This window comes from Pseudophryne corroboree, unplaced genomic scaffold (assembly GCF_028390025.1).
Source record: "Pseudophryne corroboree isolate aPseCor3 unplaced genomic scaffold, aPseCor3.hap2 scaffold_1630, whole genome shotgun sequence".
Classification (NCBI taxonomy): domain Eukaryota; kingdom Metazoa; phylum Chordata; class Amphibia; order Anura; family Myobatrachidae; genus Pseudophryne; species Pseudophryne corroboree.
The window spans coordinates 65,385-86,424 of NW_026968265.1; the positions used below are offsets into that span (position 1 = coordinate 65,385).

Here is a 21,040-nt window from a genome sequence, read left to right on the forward strand (position 1 = left end):
TATTTTTACTTAAAGTACAATAACTTTTACCATTTTAATTTGTTTTAATAGTATATTGACAGTATTGTTTTCTTTCAAAAATCCACTTAATTTTCTTTACCCTATTATTAAAATGGTAATTGACAAAAACAAACTACATTGTCACCAGAAGAGCAATACAAAATGTACAAGTGATATATTAAAATCATCTTTCCAGCTTGAATTTCAATGATGCATTGGGGCAACGATTTTGTGAGAAACATCTTCACCCTTAAATAAAGATTTTCTTAATTCCTTACCTGTGTGCTAATTAGATATCACCTTGTTTTCGCATTAAACAGACTTCCACATGAGAAAGCAGCAAGGATGCAGTGGCGTTAATGTTTCCTGGTGTCAACTTGTATTATTTCAGTAGACATTGAAATGAGGATGCATCTTGCTGCCTTTCCAATGAAGCAAGTTAAATTTAGTAATAGGTGAAAAACCATCCCTACAAAGGTGTTAATCAGAGACTTGGCTTTGTGGACACTTTTCAGAGAACAAATTTGTTAGCATAAAAATAAAGCCAGAAAATGAAGAGCTGTTTAATCACTCAATTGGATTTTTTTTGCCAGCATATTTTTTTTCTCTGCAACCCACTGCTAAATTGTGCTTCCTAGCTGTTTTTTATAAAATCACTGAATCAAATCTAACTCTGATTACATCAGAGAAGGCCAGGTACCCTACACAATAAGAGGGGGTTTGAAATTTTGACTTGTCTACTTAAATATCACCAAAATCTGATCACAAGGTCAATTACATTCCTGGGTGGGATTGAACCACCAACCTTTTGGTTAATAGCCTTACACACTAACCAATTGCACCACAGAGACACTTTGCAAAAAGTACATACTGACAAAGGCTAATAAGCATTCATCAAGAACGTTTCCTAGAAAAACTTTAAAAAGTCAATAATCTGGAGAGTTTTTGTAAGATGTTTCTTCCATCAACCAATGAAGAAACACATTGGTACTTTCCCATGATGAGTGAGTGCTTCAGGATCTCTTGCACTTACATGTGCAGCAGAGTACTGCAATGGAAGCATGCTGGACCCATAACCCAGAGATAGGTAGATTGAAACTATCCTCTGCTATATGCATTTTTTTTTGTTAATTAAAGTAATCCAAAACTGGGATTGATATTTTGTCTCTTTTATTTTTACTAAAAGTACAATAACTTTTACCATTTTAATTTGTTTTAATAGTATATTGACAGTATTGTTTTCTTTCAAAAATCCACTTCATTTTCTTTACCCTATTATTAAAATGGTAATTGACAAAAACAAACTACATTGTCACCAGAAGAGCAATACAAAATGTACAAGTGATATATTAAAATCATCTTTCCAGCTTGAATTTCAATGATGCATTGGGGCAACGATTTTGGGAGAAACATCTTCACCCTTAAATAAAGATTTTCTTAATTCCTTACCTGTGTGATAATTAGATATCACCTTGTTTTCACATTAAACAGACTTCCACATGAGAAAGCAGCAAGGATGCAGTGGCGTTAATGTTTCCTGGTGTCAACCTGTATTATTTCAGTAGACATTGAAATGAGGATGCATCTTGCTGCCTTTCCAATGAAGCAAGTTTAATTTAGTAATAGGTGAAAAACCATCCCTACAACGGTGTTAATCAGAGACTTGGCTTTGTGGACACTTTTCAGAGAACAAATTTGTTAGCATAAAAATAAAGCCAGAAAATGAAGAGCTGTTTAATCACTCAGTTGGATTTTTTTTGCCAGCATATTTTTTTTCTCTGCAACCCACTGCTAAATTGTGCTTCCTAGCTGTTTTTTATAAAATCACTGAATCAAATCTAACTCTGATTACATCAGAGAAGGCCATGTACCCTACACCATAAGAGGGGGTTTGAAATTTTGACTTGTCTACTTAAATATCACCAAAATCTGATCAGAAGTTTAATTAGGTCCCTGGGTGGGATTGAACCACCAACCTTTCGGTTAATAGCCGAACACACTAACCGATTGCGCCACAGAGACACTTTGCAAAAAGTGCCTACTGACAAAGGCTAATAAGCATACATCTAGAACGTTTCCTAGAAAAACATTAAAAAAGTCAATAATCTGGAGAGTTTTTGTAAGATGTTTCTTCCATCAACTAACGAATAAACACATTGGTACTTTCCCATGATGAGTGAGTGCTTCAGGATCTCTTGCACTTACATGTGCAGCAGAGTACTGCAATGGAAGCATGCTGGACCCATAACCCAGAGGTAGGCAGATTGAAACTATCCTTTGCTATATGCATTTTTTTTGTTAATTTAAGTAATCAAAACTGGGATTGATATTTTTGCTCTTTTATTTTTACTTAAAGTACAATAACTTTTACCATTTTAATTTGTTTTAATAGTATATTGACAGTATAGTTTTCTTTCAAAAATCCACTTAATTTTCTTTACCCTGTTATTAAAATGGTAATTGACAAAAAAAACTACATTGTCACCAGAAGAGCAATACAAAATGTACAAGTGATATATTAAAATCATCTTTCCAGCTTGAATTTCAATGATGCATTGGGGCAACAATTTTGTGAGAAACATCTTCACCCTTAAATAAAGATTTTCGTAATTCCTTACCTGTGTGCTAATTAGATATCACCTTGTTTTCACATTAAACAGACTTCCACATGAGAAAGCAGCAAGGATGCAGTGGCGTTAATGTTTCCTGGTGTCAACCTGTATTATTTCAGTAGACATTGAAATGAGGATGCATCTTGCTGCCTTTCCAATGAAGCAAGTTTAATTTAGTAATAGGTGAAAAACCATCGCTACAAAGGTGTTAATCAGAGACTTGGCTTTGTGGACACTTTTCAGAGAACAAATTTGTTAGCATAAAAATAAAGCAAGAAAATTAAGAGCTGTTAAATCAAGCAATTTGATTTTTTTGCAAGCATATTTCTTTTTCTCTGCAACCCACTGCTAAATTGTGCTTCCTAGATGTTTTTATAAAATCACTGAATCAAATCTAACTCTGATTACATCAGAGAAGGCCAGGTACCCTACACAATAAGAGGGGGTTTGAAATTTTGACTTGTCTACTTAAATATCACCAAAATCTGATAACAAGGTCAATTACGTCCCTGGGTGGGATTGAACCACCAACCTTTTGGTTAATAGCCATACACACTAACTGATTGCGCCACAGAGACACTTTGCAAAAGTACATACTGACAAAGGCTAATAAGCATTCATCTAAAACGTTTCCTAGAAAAACTTAATAAAGTCAATAATCTGGAGAGTTTTTGTAAGATGTTTCTTCTATCAACCAACGAAGAAACACATTGGTACTTTCCCATGATGAGTGAGTGCTTCAGGATCTCTTGCACTTACATGTGCAGCAGAGTACAGCAATGGAAGCATGCTGGGCCCATAACCCAGAGGTAGGCAGATTGAAACTATCCTCTGCTATATGCATTTTTTTGTTTGTTAATTAAAGTATTCCAAAACTGGGATTGATATTTTGGCTCTTTTATTTTTACTTAAAGTACAATAACTTTTACCATTTTAATTTGTTTTAATAGTATATTGACAGTTTTGTTTTCTTTCAAAAATCCACTTCATTTTCTTTACCCTATTATTAAAATGGTAATTGACAAAAACAAACTACATTGTCACCAGAAGAGCAATACAAAATGTACAAGTGATATATTAAAATCATCTTTCCAGCTTGAATTTCAATGATGCATTGGGGCAACGATTTTGTGAGAAACATCTTCACCCTTAAATAAAGATTTTCTTAATTCCTTACCTGTGTGCTAATTAGATATCACCTTGTTTTCACATTAAACAGACTTCCACATGAGAAAGCAGCAAGGATGCAGTGGCGTTAATGTTTCCTGGTGTCAACTTGTATTATTTCAGTAGACATTGAAATGAGGATGCATCTTGCTGCCTTTCCAATGAAGCAAGTTTAATTTAGTAATAGGTGAAAAACCATCCCTACAAAGGTGTTAATCAGAGACTTTGCTTTGTGGACACTTTTCAGAGAACAAATTTGTTAGCATAAAAATAAAGCCAGAAAATGAAGAGCTGTTTAATCACTCAATTGGATTTTTCTGCCAGCATATTTCTTTTTCTCTACAACCCACTGCTAAATTGTGCTTCCTAGATGTTTTTATAAAATCACTGAATCAAATCTAACTCTGATTACATCAGAGAAGGCCAGGTACCCTACACCATAACAGGGGGTTTGAAATTTTGACTTGTCTACTTAAAGATCACCAAAATCTGATAACAAGGTCAATTACGTACCTGGGTGGGATTGAACCACCAACCTTTTGGTTAATAGCCGTACACACTAACTGATTGCGCCACAGAGACACATTGCAGAAGTATATACTGACAAGGGCTAATAAGCATTCATCTAAAACGTTTCCTAGAAAAACTTTAAAAAGTTAATAATCTGGAGAGTTTTTGTAAGATGTTTCTTCCATCAACCAACGAAGAAACACATTGGTACTTTCCCATGATGAGTGAGTGCTTCAGGATCTCTTGCACTTACATGTGCAGCAGAGTACAGCAATGGAAGCATGCTGGGCCCATAACCCAGAGGTAGGCAGATTGAAACTATCCTCTGCTATATGCTTTTTTTTTGTTAATTAAAGTAATCCAAAACTGGGATTGATATTTTGGCTCTTTTATTTTTACTTAAAGTACAATAACTTTTACCATTTTAATTTGTTTTAATAGTATATTGACAGTATTGTTTTCTTTCAAAAATCCACTTCATTTTCTTTACCCTATTATTAAAATGGTAATTGACAAAAACAAACTACATTGTCACCAGAAGAGCAATACAAAATGTACAAGTGATATATTAAAATCATCTTTCCAGCTTGAATTTCAATGATGCATTGGGGCAACGATTTTGTGAGAAACATCTTCACCCTTAAATAAAGATTTTCTTAATTCCTTACCTGTGTGCTAATTAGATATCACCTTGTTTTCGCATTAAACAGACTTCCACATGAGAAAGCAGCAAGGATGCAGTGGCGTTAATGTTTCCTGGTGTCAACTTGTATTATTTCAGTAGACATTGAAATGAGGATGCATCTTGCTGCCTTTCCAATGAAGCAAGTTTAATTTAGTAATAGGTGAAAAACCATCCCTACAAAGGTGTTAATCAGAGACTTGGCTTTGTGGACACTTTTCAGAGAACAAATTTGTTAGCATAAAAATAAAGCCAGAAAATGAAGAGCTGTTTAATCACTCAATTGGATTTTTTTTGCCAGCATATTTTTTTTCTCTGCAACCCACTGCTAAATTGTGCTTCCTAGCTGTTTTTTATAAAATCACTGAATCAAATCTAACTCTGATTACATCAGAGAAGGCCAGGTACCCTACACAATAAGAGGGGGTTTGAAATTTTGACTTGTCTACTTAAATATCACCAAAATCTGATCACAAGGTCAATTACGTTCCTGGGTGGGATTGAACCACAAACCTTTTGGTTAATAGCCTTACACACTAACCAATTGCACCACAGAGACACTTTGCAAAAAGTACATACTGACAAAGGCTAATAAGCATTCATCAAGAACGTTTCCTAGAAAAACTTTAAAAAGTCAATAATCTGGAGAGTTTTTGCAAGATGTTTCTTCCATCAACCAATGAAGAAACACATTGGTACTTTCCCATGATGAGTGAGTGCTTCAGGATCTCTTGCACTTACATGTGCAGCAGAGTACTGCAATGGAAGCATGCTGGGCCCATAACCCAGAGATAGGTAGATTGAAACTATCCTCTGCTATATGCATTTTTTTTTTGTTAATTAAAGTAATCCAAAACTGGGATTGATATTTTGTCTCTTTTATTTTTACTTAAAGTACAATAACTTTTACCATTTTAATTTGTTTTAATAGTATATTGACAGTATTGTTTTCTTTCAAAAATCCACTTCATTTTCTTTACCCTATTATTAAAATGGTAATTGACAAAAACAAACTACATTGTCACCAGAAGAGCAATACAAAATGTACAAGTGATATATTAAAATCATCTTTCCAGCTTGAATTTCAATGATGCATTGGGGCAACGATTTTGTGAGAAACATCTTCACCCTTAAATAAAGATTTTCTTAATTCCTTACCTGTGTGATAATTAGATATCACCTTGTTTTCACATTAAACAGACTTCCACATGAGAAAGCAGCAAGGATGCAGTGGCGTTAATGTTTCCTGGTGTCAACCTGTATTATTTCAGTAGACATTGAAATGAGGATGCATCTTGCTGCCTTTCCAATGAAGCAAGTTTAATTTAGTAATAGGTGAAAAACCATCCCTACAACGGTGTTAATCAGAGACTTGGCTTTGTGGACACTTTTCAGAGAACAAATTTGTTAGCATAAAAATAAAGCCAGAAAATGAAGAGCTGTTTAATCACTCAATTGGATTTTTTTTGCTAGCATATTTTTTTTCTCTGCAACCCACTGCTAAATTGTGCTTCCTAGCTGTTTTTTATAAAATCACTGAATCAAATCTAACTCTGATTACATCAGAGAAGGCCATGTACCCTACACCATAAGAGGGGGTTTGAAATTTTGACTTGTCTACTTAAATATCACCAAAATCTGATCACAAGTTTAATAAGGTCCCTGGGTGGGATTGAACCACCAACCTTTCGGTTAATAGCCGAACACACTAACCGATTGCGCCACAGAGACACTTTGCAAAAAGTGCCTACTGACAAAGGCTAATAAGCATACATCTAGAACGTTTCCTAGAAAAACATTAAAAAATCAATAATCTGGAGAGTTTTTGTAAGATGTTTCTTCCATCAACTAACGAATAAACACATTGGTACTTGGGCGTGGCCACGACGGCTAAGGAGTAGGCAGCAGGTCTCGGGAGCTCCCCGGCCACCAAACTCCTGATACCCATCCTTATTCCCTCTGGTGCTCCTACCCGGCCGAATCGCTCACCCTGCACTGCTGGGCACTGCCGGGCGTCCCTATCCGTGCTCTCCGGGTCCCGTAGACGCGGCTCTCACCGACATCCGGCCCTGCGGCCTACAAGTTCTCCGGATCCCCGGCCTCGATTTTGGCGGCCTCGATCGCGGGACACCCGGAGCTCGAGCGGCGGGCTGCCGCTGCTGCCGGAGCCCGCAAAAGGACTGTGGGGGGGAGATAGCCTCTCCTCTGCCTCCAGGGCTGTAACCTGGGTCCCTGAAGTGACCCTGAAGACGGGAGAACAAACAGGTACTCCTGGGGAAGGGGAAGAGGAAGGGACACTGCGGCCATTTTGGGAGTGAATGATAAAGGCTGCTGCTAATGCCTGCACATTTGATGGGCTGCCTGATGGAACTCTCCTGTGACCAGTGAGCCTTTGCTATTTGGGACCTCACTATCAGTTGCTCACTCACTCTCAGCCTCTCAGTATCTATACTACCTATACTGACTCAACATACTGCTGGAAGCACAGTCAGGTGTCTTTTGCTGCACAGCTCTCCCATTCTACCACATAAGAGATGCATTAGTAATTGGAACTGACTGCGTCGCTATACTGCACTAATATCCTTCAGTGTGCTACGCACCGACATCCTGCCCTTGCCTTCCGAAGTTGCTGCAAGATTCTCCCTCTTCAATATTACTGTACATATTGCTGCTACTTCTACACAAGCCTGTATTTTCTATCCATTGATATTTTGATATAAGGACTGGGCACGGTTGCTTCCCGCCACTAATTGAGGGCGTCCTCGCTCCTACCGCCTTCTCATTATACTTCTACACGGAACACACTGCCCTAGGGTGGTTGTGACTGCTCCTGTTCAATATGGTTAAGGGAGGCCAAAGTGCGGCTGCGGCCAAGCTAGAAAGATATGCCAGACAACCCACACCCAAGGTGTCGTCGGCTCCCTCTCCTACCCATTCTGATTCCCCCTCCGTGTCTGCGGCTGGCTCCCCGGGGGTGGCGGAGGCGCCGTCTATTCAACAGGTGCTGGAGGCTATAGCTGGCAGTGAGCAACGTCTCTCCGACAAGATGGAGAAGGTGCAGTGTGACCTATCCTTACTCCGACAAGATGTCCAGCGCATTCGTGAGAGAGTGGGTGAGGCGGAGACAAGGGTCTCCAACCTGGAAGATATGTGTGGACCCCTGAAGCAGTCCGTATCCACGGTGACCCAACAAGTCTCCTCCCTCCAGACTAAGCTTTTGGACATGGAGGGAAGACTGCGTAGGAACAATGTCAGATTTGTGGGCCTACCTGAAAGAGAAGAGGGCTCGCAGCCGGAGGACTTCCTCGAATCTTGGCTCAAGGAGATGTATGGTGCTGAGTCCTTTATGGCCCAATTTGCGGTGGAGCGTGCACATAGGATACCATCTCGGCCACTACCTCCTGGTGCCCCTCCTCGCACCTTCATTGCCAAATTCCTACATTATAAGGACCGGGACTCAGTTCTTCGCCTAGGTCGCACAAAGGGCCCGCTGGTCCGTAATGGAGTCAAGGTGTCGGCCTTCCCGGACTTTGCCGCAGACGTCCAGAAGGACAGAGCCCAGTTTATGCCCATTAAACGGCGTCTGCGAGACCTCAACATTCCGTATTCCATGCTGTTTCCTTCAAGGCTCCGAGTTGTGGCGGACGGGGAGACCAAGTTTTTTAATTCCCCCAGGGAAGCGGCACAATGGCTGGACAGATTTGCGCCGGGTGCTCGACAGCTGGCTCCGGACTGATCTCCTGAGTTGCAGGAGCTGGGTCTGGGCTATCGGAGGGAACGATCTTAGATCGGGGAGCCCCCCTCCTTTGCATTGGTGGCTCAAGACTTACCGTCCAAGTGGTGTTGGTTAGAGGTTTAGTTGAGAATCTAGGCCTACTCAGCACTTGGTAGTTTGGGTTGTTGGTTTGGGATATAAGTATGCCGGTGTTCTGGGGGGTATACGGGGAGGGGAGGGATAATTGGGAAGCTGCTAGTTGCGGCTCTCTTTGCTGCTGTTTTTGGTTTTCTTTCTTTAGTTTGTTATTTTTCTTACCTGAGTTTTTTTTGAAGCAAGGATGTTTATTAATTCAGACGCTATGGATTATAATGCTGGGTTTATGTACGTCATGTGTTACTGGTATTACTGATGTTGGTTCTCAGTTGTATTCTGGGAAATGTCTATCCGGGAGACACATAGAGTCTACATGGAGTCATGACTAATCTGAAGCTGTTGGCATGGAATGTCCGAGGTCTGAATAACAAAATCAAACGATCTCTGGTTTTAAATATGATTAAGAAATATGACCCGGACATTGCATGCCTCAGTGAGACCCACTTAGAGGGACATAGGTTATTGTCTTTACGCCGGGCCTGGGTGGGATGGGCTTACCACGCCTCTCACTCTTCCTTTTCTAGGGGTGTCTCGGTTCTGATTAAAAAATCAGTGCAATTTGAATTACTGTCGATCAAAACTGACCCATATGGAAGATTTGTATTTATGGAATGTAAACTGAGCTCCCAGCCCTATTACATATTAGCGGTGTATGTCCCCCCTCCCTTTTCATATGCTGTGTTGCAGCAGGCTGCCTCTTTCATCGCTTCATCTCCCACTACCCCAGTGATATGCCTGGGTGACTTTAATAACATCCTAGATTTGTCCTTGGATCGATGGCACTCCCCGAGTGTTGCGCTGGCGAGTGGTGGCCCTACTAAGTTTGCAGATTTCTTGGATAGCTTGCAGTGGGTTGATGTGTGGAGGCTCCGTCACCCTACGGCCCGCCAGTTCTCCTGTTTTTCCAGTGCTCATGGCTCCTTTTCCAGGATTGACCTGATGCTAGTGTCCCCTGCCCTTGTCCCGGGGATCATTGACATTCATTATGAGGCCCGAGGGGTCTCAGACCACTCCCCCATGTTGATGACTATCGCTGTGGGAAGTCAGAGGGGGCACTCTTATTGGAAGCTGCACCCCTCTTGGCTGACCCAGCTTGGTGACTGCAGTGACCTCGAGACTCAATGGGGGGGGTACTTTAACGATAATGTAGGGTCAGCCCCGGCTACGATAGTTTGGGATTCATTTAAGGCTTTTTTGAGAGGTTCATATATTGGACGCATAGCGGCTCATAAAGTATCCTCCAGGGAGAAGGAACAGGCCCTTGAAAGGGACGCCAGGGAACTAGAGTCCCAATACCTGCTAGATGGTGCCCCCACTACGAAGGTACGCTGGCTAGTGGCTCAGTCGGCTTGGATGGCCCACCTGTCCGACAAAAACTCACGCTCCCTCCTTTTCAAGGCCACTAATATTTATATGCAGGCTGATAGGACGGGGGGACTCCTGGCCCGTCTGATACACTACGATCGGCCTGGGTCTACGATCACCCAGATGTCCGATGGGGATGGCTCCTTTGTTGACACCACGCCGGACATTGCGCAGTTGTTTAGATCTTACTACTCTGGTGTTTATAGCTCACAATTGACGTGCTCTACTCTTGACATCTCGCACTACCTGGGGGATATTGCGTTGCCCGCACTCTCCCCTGAGGCCTATGAGCTGCTGGAGGCGCCCTTGACGCTCGAGGAGGTGACTGCGGCCATTGGTATGTCCCCTAATGGCAAGGCTCCGGGGTGTGACGGGATTCCCTCTGAGGTTTACAAAACTCATATAGATTTCTTTGGACCCAGACTCCATGCCCTATACTTGGATATATTTGCCAATAATGAGCTTCCCCTCTCTATGTCAGAGGCAATTATAATAGTGATTCCAAAGCCCGGTAAGGACCCTGGGTCTCCAGACTCCTATAGGCCGATTTCCCTGATTCCCACCGATGCTAAGATCCTGGCAAAGATATTGGCAGTACGGCTTAACACAGTGATCACCTCCCTCGTTCACTCGGATCAGACTGGCTTCATGCCAGGGAAGTCCACATCTATTAATCTACGTAGACTATATACCATTCTGCAACTCCCACATGACTCCCCTTCTGACTCGGCTGTGGTCTCGCTAGACGCGGCCAAGGCTTTTGACAGCGTTGAATGGGCTTATTTATGGGAGGTGATGGCTCGTATGGGCTTTGGACCCAACTTTATCAGTTGGACTAAACTACTGTATCAACATCCGAGTGCCAGGATCTTGGTGAACGGCTATGTATCCCCCTCTTTCCAGCTATCCCGTGGGACTAGACAAGGCTGCCCCCTATCCCCCGCACTGTTTGCCTTGGCCATTGAGCCCCTGGCCTGTCTGATAAGATCACACCCAGATATTGTGGGAATCAGTACGGGCTCACGTGAGGATAGAATAGCTCTTTATGCTGACGACATGTTGCTGTTCTTGCGAGATTACACCAAGTCAATGCCCACTCTGCTACGGGTGATTGAGTGCTTTGGTGATCACTCGGGACTTAGAATTAACTGGTCTAAATCGTACATCATGCCAGCCATAGGCCCCCCCCCTACTATTCCCAAAATCCCCCTGCCACTACGTTGGACGATACAATTTAAATACCTCGGGATTCAAATAACTAGTGACCCTTCCGATTTTGTCCCTCTGAACCTGGACCCAGCCATGCAGTGGATTATGGGCAAATCCAAAGCTTGGTGTAAGCTTCCACTGACGGTGTCTGGCAGGGTCAATCTCATTAAAATGATTATACTCCCCAAACTTTTATACATTATTCTCCAGTCCCCGGTATATATTTATCCGCTATTCTTTAGAAAATTAAATAGTGTTCTATCCTCTTTGATATGGGCTAACAAACGTTCTAGGATACAGCTAAATACCCTTACCAGGCAGCGCTCTGACGGTGGCCTGGCTCTGCCTAATTTTCAGATGTATTACTATGCTGCCCAGCTGACTCATATTAGTGTGTGGGCGCAAGATTCTGGGGTTAACTCCTTACACTGTGAGTTTATTCGCTCCTACTTTCCTCACCTCTCTCCTGTGCAGGTGCTGTTGAGTGGGAGCATATCTCGGTTTCTTCCCCCTATTATTTTCCAGGCATTAAAAATATGGCAGGCCCTGAGAGTCCTCTTGGGATACGATGGTTTGGACCCTGATACCCCCCTATGGTACTCTGACTGGCTCCCTGAACTACACGCGCTTGAGGGGCGGGAGGTGTGGGCCCCTAGATCTGTGGTTTCTATTTCCCAACTCTACCTAGATGGGGTACTCAAATCCTTTCAGCAACTGAAAGATGAGTTTGGGTTACCCAATTCCTATTTTTTCAGATATCTCCAGCTTCGTCACGCCCTCCAGTCCCAGTTTGCTGAGTCCCCCCCACGTATCCTCCCATTTCCCATCAAGACCTTTGTGGCTACTTTGGGTCGAGCTAAGATGGTCTCCTGTGCGTATGGATATTTACTTGCTAAGCTCCATGCGGACCCTCTGACACGTCTCCGAGGAAAATGGGAGGAGGATATGGGTTTAATAACTGAAGAGGACTGGGCCCTCGCTCTGGAATACCCTGCCAAAGTTACCAAATCTCTTAGATTTCAGCAGATTCAATTCTTCATTTTACACAGGACATATATGACTCCGGCTAGACTAGCTACTTTCGGTACGGGCGGATCTGGCCTTTGTCCTAAATGCGGGGGGGAGGTCGGAACATTTTGGCATCTAATGTGGGATTGTCCGAGGCTGAGGGTGTTCTGGTTGGGGGTCGGGTCAATCCTGGAAAGTACAGGAGTAACTGGCGGAGTGCTTACCCCTCAGTTCTGTATTCTGGGGATGGGATGCTCATCCTCTCTGTCTGTTTCAAGGGGTCTCTATGCCAGTAATGTATGTGCCTTGGCTAAGGTTTGCATTGCGAGGCTATGGATGGCCCCCAGAGCCCCTTCGGTGTCTGGGCTTAAGACCCTAATTAATGATACAATAATTAAGGAAAGATATATATATATGAAACAGAACGCATCAGCCAAATTTGAAAAGGTCTGGTCTCCATGGCTTGACTCCCCCCATGCGCACATGACCCCGCAAATATAGAGGGCACTGAAATGCTAACTTGCCAAATATTTACTGCTTAGTGACATAAGTGAGATGCTTGGCGGTTGAGCCCTGTGGAGCCGCCTGTTTATCCGCATAATTACTGTGGTCCGGAATCAGATTATCCCTTCTCACCTTGCTTCAGGTTTTGTTTTTTGTTTTTTGTTTTTCCCCTGTTGATGTTATGTTCTTATTGGTTAGCTTAAGGGCGTAAATATAAAAATGTATGAGGATTTATATTGATGGCTACGGATCTTGCAGGCCCAAATAATCTGTACAGCAAGAAAGTATGTGTAATTCCCTCATGGTCATGTTCTGATATCCCTTGAATGTGAATTTCCTCCAATATTGGAGGTCTGTCTTGAGCCGAAAGATTTATTGTTGTGATATTGTGATGATCTGCAATGTCTGTACCTTATTCTTCAGTTTGTGAATAAAAATTACCTTATTAAAAAAAAAAAAAACACATTGGTACTTTCCCATGATGAGTGAGTGCTTCAGGATCTCTTGCACTTACATGTGCAGCAGAGTACTGCAATGGAAGCATGCTGGACCCATAACCCAGAGGTAGGCAGATTGAAACTATCCTTTGCTATATGCATTTTTTTTGTTAATTTAAGTAATCAAAACTGGGATTGATATTTTTGCTCTTTTATTTTTACTTAAAGTACAATAACTTTTACCATTTTAATTTGTTTTAATAGTATATTGACAGTATAGTTTTCTTTCAAAAATCCACTTAATTTTCTTTACCCTGTTATTAAAATGGTAATTGACAAAAAAAACTACATTGTCACCAGAAGAGCAATACAAAATGTACAAGTGATATATTAAAATCATCTTTCCAGCTTGAATTTCAATGATGCATTGGGGCAACAATTTTGTGAGAAACATCTTCACCCTTAAATAAAGATTTTCGTAATTCCTTACCTGTGTGCTAATTAGATATCACCTTGTTTTCACATTAAACAGACTTCCACATGAGAAAGCAGCAAGGATGCAGTGGCGTTAATGTTTCCTGGTGTCAACCTGTATTATTTCAGTAGACATTGAAATGAGGATGCATCTTGCTGCCTTTCCAATGAAGCAAGTTTAATTTAGTAATAGGTGAAAAACCATCCCTACAAAGGTGTTAATCAGAGACTTGGCTTTGTGGACACTTTTCAGAGAACAAATTTGTTAGCATAAAAATAAAGCAAGAAAATTAAGAGCTGTTAAATCAAGCAATTTGATTTTTTTGCAAGCATATTTCTTTTTCTCTGCAACCCACTGCTAAATTGTGCTTCCTAGATGTTTTTATAAAATCACTGAATCAAATCTAACTCTGATTACATCAGAGAAGGCCAGGTACCCTACACAATAAGAGGGGGTGTGAAATTTTGACTTGTCTACTTAAATATCACCAAAATCTGATAACAAGGTCAATTACGTCCCTGGGTGGGATTGAACCACCAACCTTTTGGTTAATAGCCATACACACTAACTGATTGCGCCACAGAGACACTTTGCAAAACTACATACTGACAAAGGCTAATAAGCATTCATCTAAAACGTTTCCTAGAAAAACTTAATAAAGTCAATAATCTGGAGAGTTTTTGTAAGATGTTTCTTCTATCAACCAACGAAGAAACACATTGGTACTTTCCCATGATGAGTGAGTGCTTCAGGATCTCTTGCACTTACATGTGCAGCAGAGTACAGCAATGGAAGCATGCTGGGCCCATAACCCAGAGGTAGGCAGATTGAAACTATCCTCTGCTATATGCATTTTTTTGTTTGTTAATTAAAGTATTCCAAAACTGGGATTGATATTTTGGCTCTTTTATTTTTACTTAAAGTACAATAACTTTTACCATTTTAATTTGTTTTAATAGTATATTGACAGTATTGTTTTCTTTCAAAAATCCACTTCATTTTCTTTACCCTATTATTAAAATGGTAATTGACAAAAACAAACTACATTGTCACCAGAAGAGCAATACAAAATGTACAAGTGATATATTAAAATCATCTTTCCAGCTTGAATTTCAATGATGCATTGGGGCAACGATTTTGTGAGAAACATCTTCACCCTTAAATAAAGATTTTCTTAATTCCTTACCTGTGTGCTAATTAGATATCACCTTGTTTTCACATTAAACAGACTTCCACATGAGAAAGCAGCAAGTATGCAGTGGCGTTAATGTTTCCTGGTGTCAACCTGTATTATTTCAGTAGACATTGAAATGAGGATGCATCTTGCTGCCTTTCCAATGAAGCAAGTTTAATTTAGTAATAGGTGAAAAACCATCCTTACAAAGGTGTTAATCAGAGACTTGGCTTTGTGGACACTTTTCAGAGAACAAATTTGTTAGCATAAAAATAAAGCCAGAAAATAAAGAGCTGTTTAATCACTCAATTGGATTTTTCTGCCAGCATATTTTTTTTCTCTGCAACCCACTGCTAAATTGTGCTTCCTAGCTTTTTTTTATAAAATCACTGAATCAAATCTAACTCTGATTACATCAGAGAAGGCCAGGTACCCTACACAATAACAGGGAGTATGAAATTTGACTTGTCTACTTAAAGATCACCAAAATCTGATCACAAGGTCAATTACGTCCCTGGGTGGGATTGAACCACTAACCTTTTGGTTAATAGCCGTACACACTAACTGATTGCGCCACAGAGACACTTTGCAAAAGTACATACTGACAAATGCTAATAAGCATTCATCTAAAACGTTTCCTAGAAAAACTTAAAAAAGTCAATAATCTGGAGAGTTTTTGTAAGATGTTTCTTCTATCAACCAACGAAGAAACACATTGGTACTTTCCCATGATGAGTGAGTGCTTCAGGATCTCTTGCACTTACATGTGCAGCAGAGTACAGCAATGGAAGCATGCTGGGCCCATAACCCAGAGGTAGGCAGATTGAAACTATCCTCTGCTATATGCATTTTTTTTTGTTAATTAAAGTAATCCAAAACTGGGATTGATATTTTGGCTCTTTTATTTTTACTTAAAGTACAATAACTCTTACCATTTTAATGTGTTTTAATAGTATATTGACAGTATTGTTTTCTTTCAAAAATCCACTTCATTTTCTTTACCCTATTATTAAAATGGTAATTGACAAAAACAAACTACATTGTCACCAGAAGAGCAATACAAAATGTACAAGTGATATATTAAAATCATCTTTCCAGCTTGAATTTCAATGATGCATTGGGGCAACGATTTTGTGAGAAACATCTTCACCCTTAAATAAAGATTTTCTTAATTCCTTACCTGTGTGCTAATTAGATATCACCTTGTTTTCACATTAAACAGACTTCCACATGAGAAAGCAGCAAGGATGCAGTGGCGTTAATGTTTCCTGGTGTCAACTTGTATTATTTCAGTAGACATTGAAATGAGGATGCATCTTGCTGCCTTTCCAATGAAGCAAGTTTAATTTAGTAATAGGTGAAAAACCATCCCTACAAAGGTGTTAATCAGAGACTTTGCTTTGTGGACACTTTTCAGAGAACAAATTTGTTAGCATAAAAATAAAGCCAGAAAATGAAGAGCTGTTTAATCACTCAATTGGATTTTTCTGCCAGCATATTTCTTTTTCTCTACAACCCACTGCTAAATTGTGCTTCCTAGCTGTTTTTATAAATCACTGAATCAAATCTAACTCTGATTACATCAGAGAAGGCCAGGTACCCTACACCATAACAGGGGGTTTGAAATTTTGACTTGTCTACTTAAAGATCACCAAAATCTGATAACAAGGTCAATTACGTACCTGGGTGGGATTGAACCACCAACCTTTTGGTTAATAGCTGTACACACTAACTGATTGCGCCACAGAGACACATTGCAAAAATATATACTGACAAGGGCTAATAAGCATTCATCTAAAACGTTTCCTAGAAAAACTTTAAAAAGTTAATAATCTGGAGAGTTTTTGTAAGATGTTTCTTCCATCAACCAACGAAGAAACACATTGGTACTTTCCCATGATGAGTGAGTGCTTCAGGATCTCTTGCACTTACATGTGCAGCAGAGTACAGCAATGGAAGCATGCTGGGCCCATAACCCAGAGGTAGGCAGATTGAAACTATCCTCTGCTATATGCTTTTTTTTTGTTAATTAAAGTAATCCAAAACTGGGATTGATATTTTGGCTCTTTTATTTTTACTTAAAGTACAATAACTTTTACCATTTTAATTTGTTTTAATAGTATATTGACAGTATTGTTTTCTTTCAAAAATCCACTTAATTTTCTTTACCCTATTATTAAAATGGTAATTGACAAAAACAAACTACATTGTCACCAGAAGAGCAATACAAAATGTACAAGTGATATATTAAAATCATCTTTCCAGCTTGAATTTCAATGATGCATTGGGGCAACGATTTTGTGAGAAACATCTTCACCCTTAAATAAAGATTTTCTTAATTCCTTACCTGTGTGATAATTAGATATCACCTTGTTTTCGCATTAAACAGACTTCCACATGAGAAAGCAGCAAGGATGCAGTGGCGTTAATGTTTCCTGGTGTCAACTTGTATTATTTCAGTAGACATTGAAATGAGGATGCATCTTGCTGCCTTTCCAATGAAGCAAGTTTAATTTAGTAATAGGTGAAAAACCATCCTTACAAAGGTGTTAATCAGAGACTTGGCTTTGTGGACACTTTTCAGAGAACAAATTTGTTAGCATAAAAATAAAGCCAGAAAATGAAGAGCTGTTTAATCACTCAATTGGATTTTTCTGCCAGCATATTTTTTTTCTCTGCAAACCACTGCTAAATTGTGCTTCCTCGCTGTTTTTATAAAATCAATGAATCAAATCTAACTCTGATTACATCAGAGAAGGCCATGTACCCTACACCATAAGAGGGGGTTTGAAATTTTGACTTGTCTACTTAAAGATCACCAAAATCTGATAACAAGATCAATTACATCCCTGGGTGGGATTGAACCACCAACCTTTTAGTTAATAGCCGAACACACTAACCAATTGCGCCACAGAGACACTTTGCAAAAAGTACATACTGACAAAGGCTAATAAGCATACATCTAGAACGTTTCCTAGAAAAACATTAAAAAATCAATAATCTGGAGAGTTTTTGTAAGATGTTTCTTCTATCAACCAACGAATAAACACATTGGTACTTTCCCATGATGAGTGAGTGCTTCAGGATCTCTTGCACTTACATGTGCAGCAGAGTACTGCAATGGAAGCATGCTGGACCCATAACCCAGAGGTAGGCAGATTGAAACTATCCTTTGCTATATGCATTTTTTTTTGTTAATTTAAGTAATCAAAACTGGGATTGATATTTTTGCTCTTTTATTTTTACTTAAAGTACAATAACTTTTACCATTTTAATTTGTTTTAATAGTATATTGACAGTATAGTTTTCTTTCAAAAATCCACTTAATTTTCTTTACCCTATTATTAAAATGGTAATTGACAAAAAAAACTACATTGTCACCAGAAGAGCAATACAAAATGTACAAGTGATATATTAAAATCATCTTTCCAGCTTAAATTTCAATGATGCATTGGGGCAACAATTTTGTGAGAAACATCTTCACCCTTAAATAAAGATTTTCGTAATTCCTTACCTGTGTGCTAATTAGATATCACCTTGTTTTCACATTAAACAGACTTCCACATGAGAAAGCAGCAAGGATGCAGTGGCGTTAATGTTTCCTGGTTTCAACCTGTATTATTTCAGTAGACATTGAAATGAGGATGCATCTTGCTGCCTTTCCAATGAAGCAAGTTTAATTTAGTAATAGGTGAAAAACCATCCCTACAAAGGTGTTAATCAGAGACTTGGCTTTGTGGACACTTTTCAGAGAACAAATTTGTTAGCATAAAAATAAAGCCAGAAAATGAAGAGCTGTTTAATCACGCAATTTGATTTTTTTGCCAGCATATTTCTTTTTCTCTGCAAACCACTGCTAAATTGTGCTTCCTAGATGTTTTTATAAAATCACTGAATCAAATCTAACTGATTACATCTGAGAAGGCCAGGTACCCTACACAATAACAGGGGGTATGAAATTTGACTTGTCTACTTAAAGATCACCAAAATCTGATAACAAGGTCAATTACGTACCTGGGTGGGATTGAACCACCAACCTTTTGGTTAATAGCCGTACACACTAACTGATTGCGCCACAGAGACACATTGCAAAAGTATATACTGACAAGGGCTAATAAGCATTCATCTAAAACGTTTCCTAGATAAACTTTAAAAAGTTAATAATCTGGAGAGTTTTTGTAAGATGTTTCTTCCATCAACCAACGAAGAAACACATTGGTACTTTCCCATGATGAGTGAGTGCTTCAGGATCTCTTGCACTTACATGTGCAGCAGAGTACAGCAATGGAAGCATGCTGGGCCCATAACCCAGAGGTAGGCAGATTGAAACTATCCTCTGCTATATGCTTTTTTTTTGTTAATTAAAGTAATCCAAAACTGGGATTGATATTTTGGCTCTTTTATTTTTACTTAAAGTACAATAACTTTTACCATTTTAATTTGTTTTAATAGTATATTGACAGTATTGTTTTCTTTCAAAAATCCACTTAATTTTCTTTACCCTATTATTAAAATGGTAATTGACAAAAACAAACTACATTGTCACCAGAAGAGCAATACAAAATGTACAAGTGATATATTAAAATCATCTTTCCAGCTTGAATTTCAATGATGCATTGGGGCAACGATTTTGTGAGAAACATCTTCACCCTTAAATAAAGATTTTCTTAATTCCTTACCTGTGTGATAATTAGATATCACCTTGTTTTCGCATTAAACAGACTTCCACATGAGAAAGCAGCAAGGATGCAGTGGCGTTAATGTTTCCTGGTGTCAACTTGTATTATTTCAGTAGACATTGAAATGAGGATGCATCTTGCTGCCTTTCCAATGAAGCAAGTTTAATTTAGTAATAGGTGAAAAACCATCCTTACAAAGGTGTTAATCAGAGACTTGGCTTTGTGGACACTTTTCAGAGAACAAATTTGTTAGCATAAAAATAAAGCCAGAAAATGAAGAGCTGTTTAATCACTCAATTGGATTTTTCTGCCAGCATATTTTTTTCTCTGCAAACCACTGCTAAATTGTGCTTCCTCGCTGTTTTTATAAAATCAATGAATCAAATCTAACTCTGATTACATCAGAGAAGGCCAGGTACCCTACACCATAAGAGGGGGTTTGAAATTTTGACTTGTCTACTTAAAGATCACCAAAATCTGATAACAAGATCAATTACATCCCTGGGTGGGATTGAACCACCAACCTTTTAGTTAATAGCCGTACACACTAACTGATTGCGCCACAGAGACACTTTGCGAAAGTGCATAATGACAAAGGCTAATAAGCATTCATCTAAAACGTTTCCTAGAAAAACTTTAAAAAGTCAATAATCTGGAGAGTTTTTGTAAGATGTTTCTTCCATCAACCAACGAAGAAACACATTGGTACTTTCCCATGATGAGTGAGTGCTTCAGGATCTCTTGCACTTACATGTGCAGCAAAGTACAGCAATGGAAGCATGCTGGGCTCATAACCCAGAGGTAGGCAGATTGAAACTATCCTCTGCTGTATGCTTTTTTTTTTTTAATTAAAGTAATCCAAAACTGGGATTGATATTTTGGCTCTTTTATTTTTACTTAAAGTACAATAACTTTTACCATTTTAATTTGTTTTAATAGTATATTGACAGTATTGTTTTCTGTCAAAAATCCACTTAATTTTCTTTACCCTATTATTAAAATGGTAATTGACAAAAACAAACTACATTGTCACCAGAAGAGCAATACAAAATGTACAAGTGATATATTAAAATCATCTTTCCAGCTTGAATTTCAATGATGCATTGGGGCAACGATTTTGTGAGAAACATCTTCACCCTTAAATAAAGATTTTCTTAATTCCTTACCTGTGTGCTAATTAGATATCACCTTGTTTTCACATTAAACAGACTTCCACATGAGAAAGCAGCAAGGATGCAGTGGCGTTAATGTTTCCTGGTTTCAACCTGTATTATTTCAGTAGACATTGAAATGAGGATGCATCTTGCTGCCTTTCCAATGAAGCAAGTTTTATTTAGTAATAGGTGA

The 21,040-nt window shown here is 39.3% G+C and overlaps 2 non-coding genes across 2 annotated transcripts; both read right to left on the reverse strand.

Annotated features, from left to right (window-relative positions):
- Nucleotides 1-1,948: 1,948 nt before the first annotated feature.
- TRNAN-AUU (transfer RNA asparagine (anticodon AUU)) lies at nt 1,949-2,022 on the reverse strand. Its single transcript has one exon. It is a non-coding gene; the product is annotated as a tRNA-Asn (tRNA).
- Nucleotides 2,023-6,628: 4,606 nt separating this feature from the next.
- On the reverse strand, nt 6,629-6,702 carry TRNAN-AUU (transfer RNA asparagine (anticodon AUU)). Its single transcript has one exon. It is a non-coding gene; the product is annotated as a tRNA-Asn (tRNA).
- Nucleotides 6,703-21,040: the final 14,338 nt, after the last annotated feature.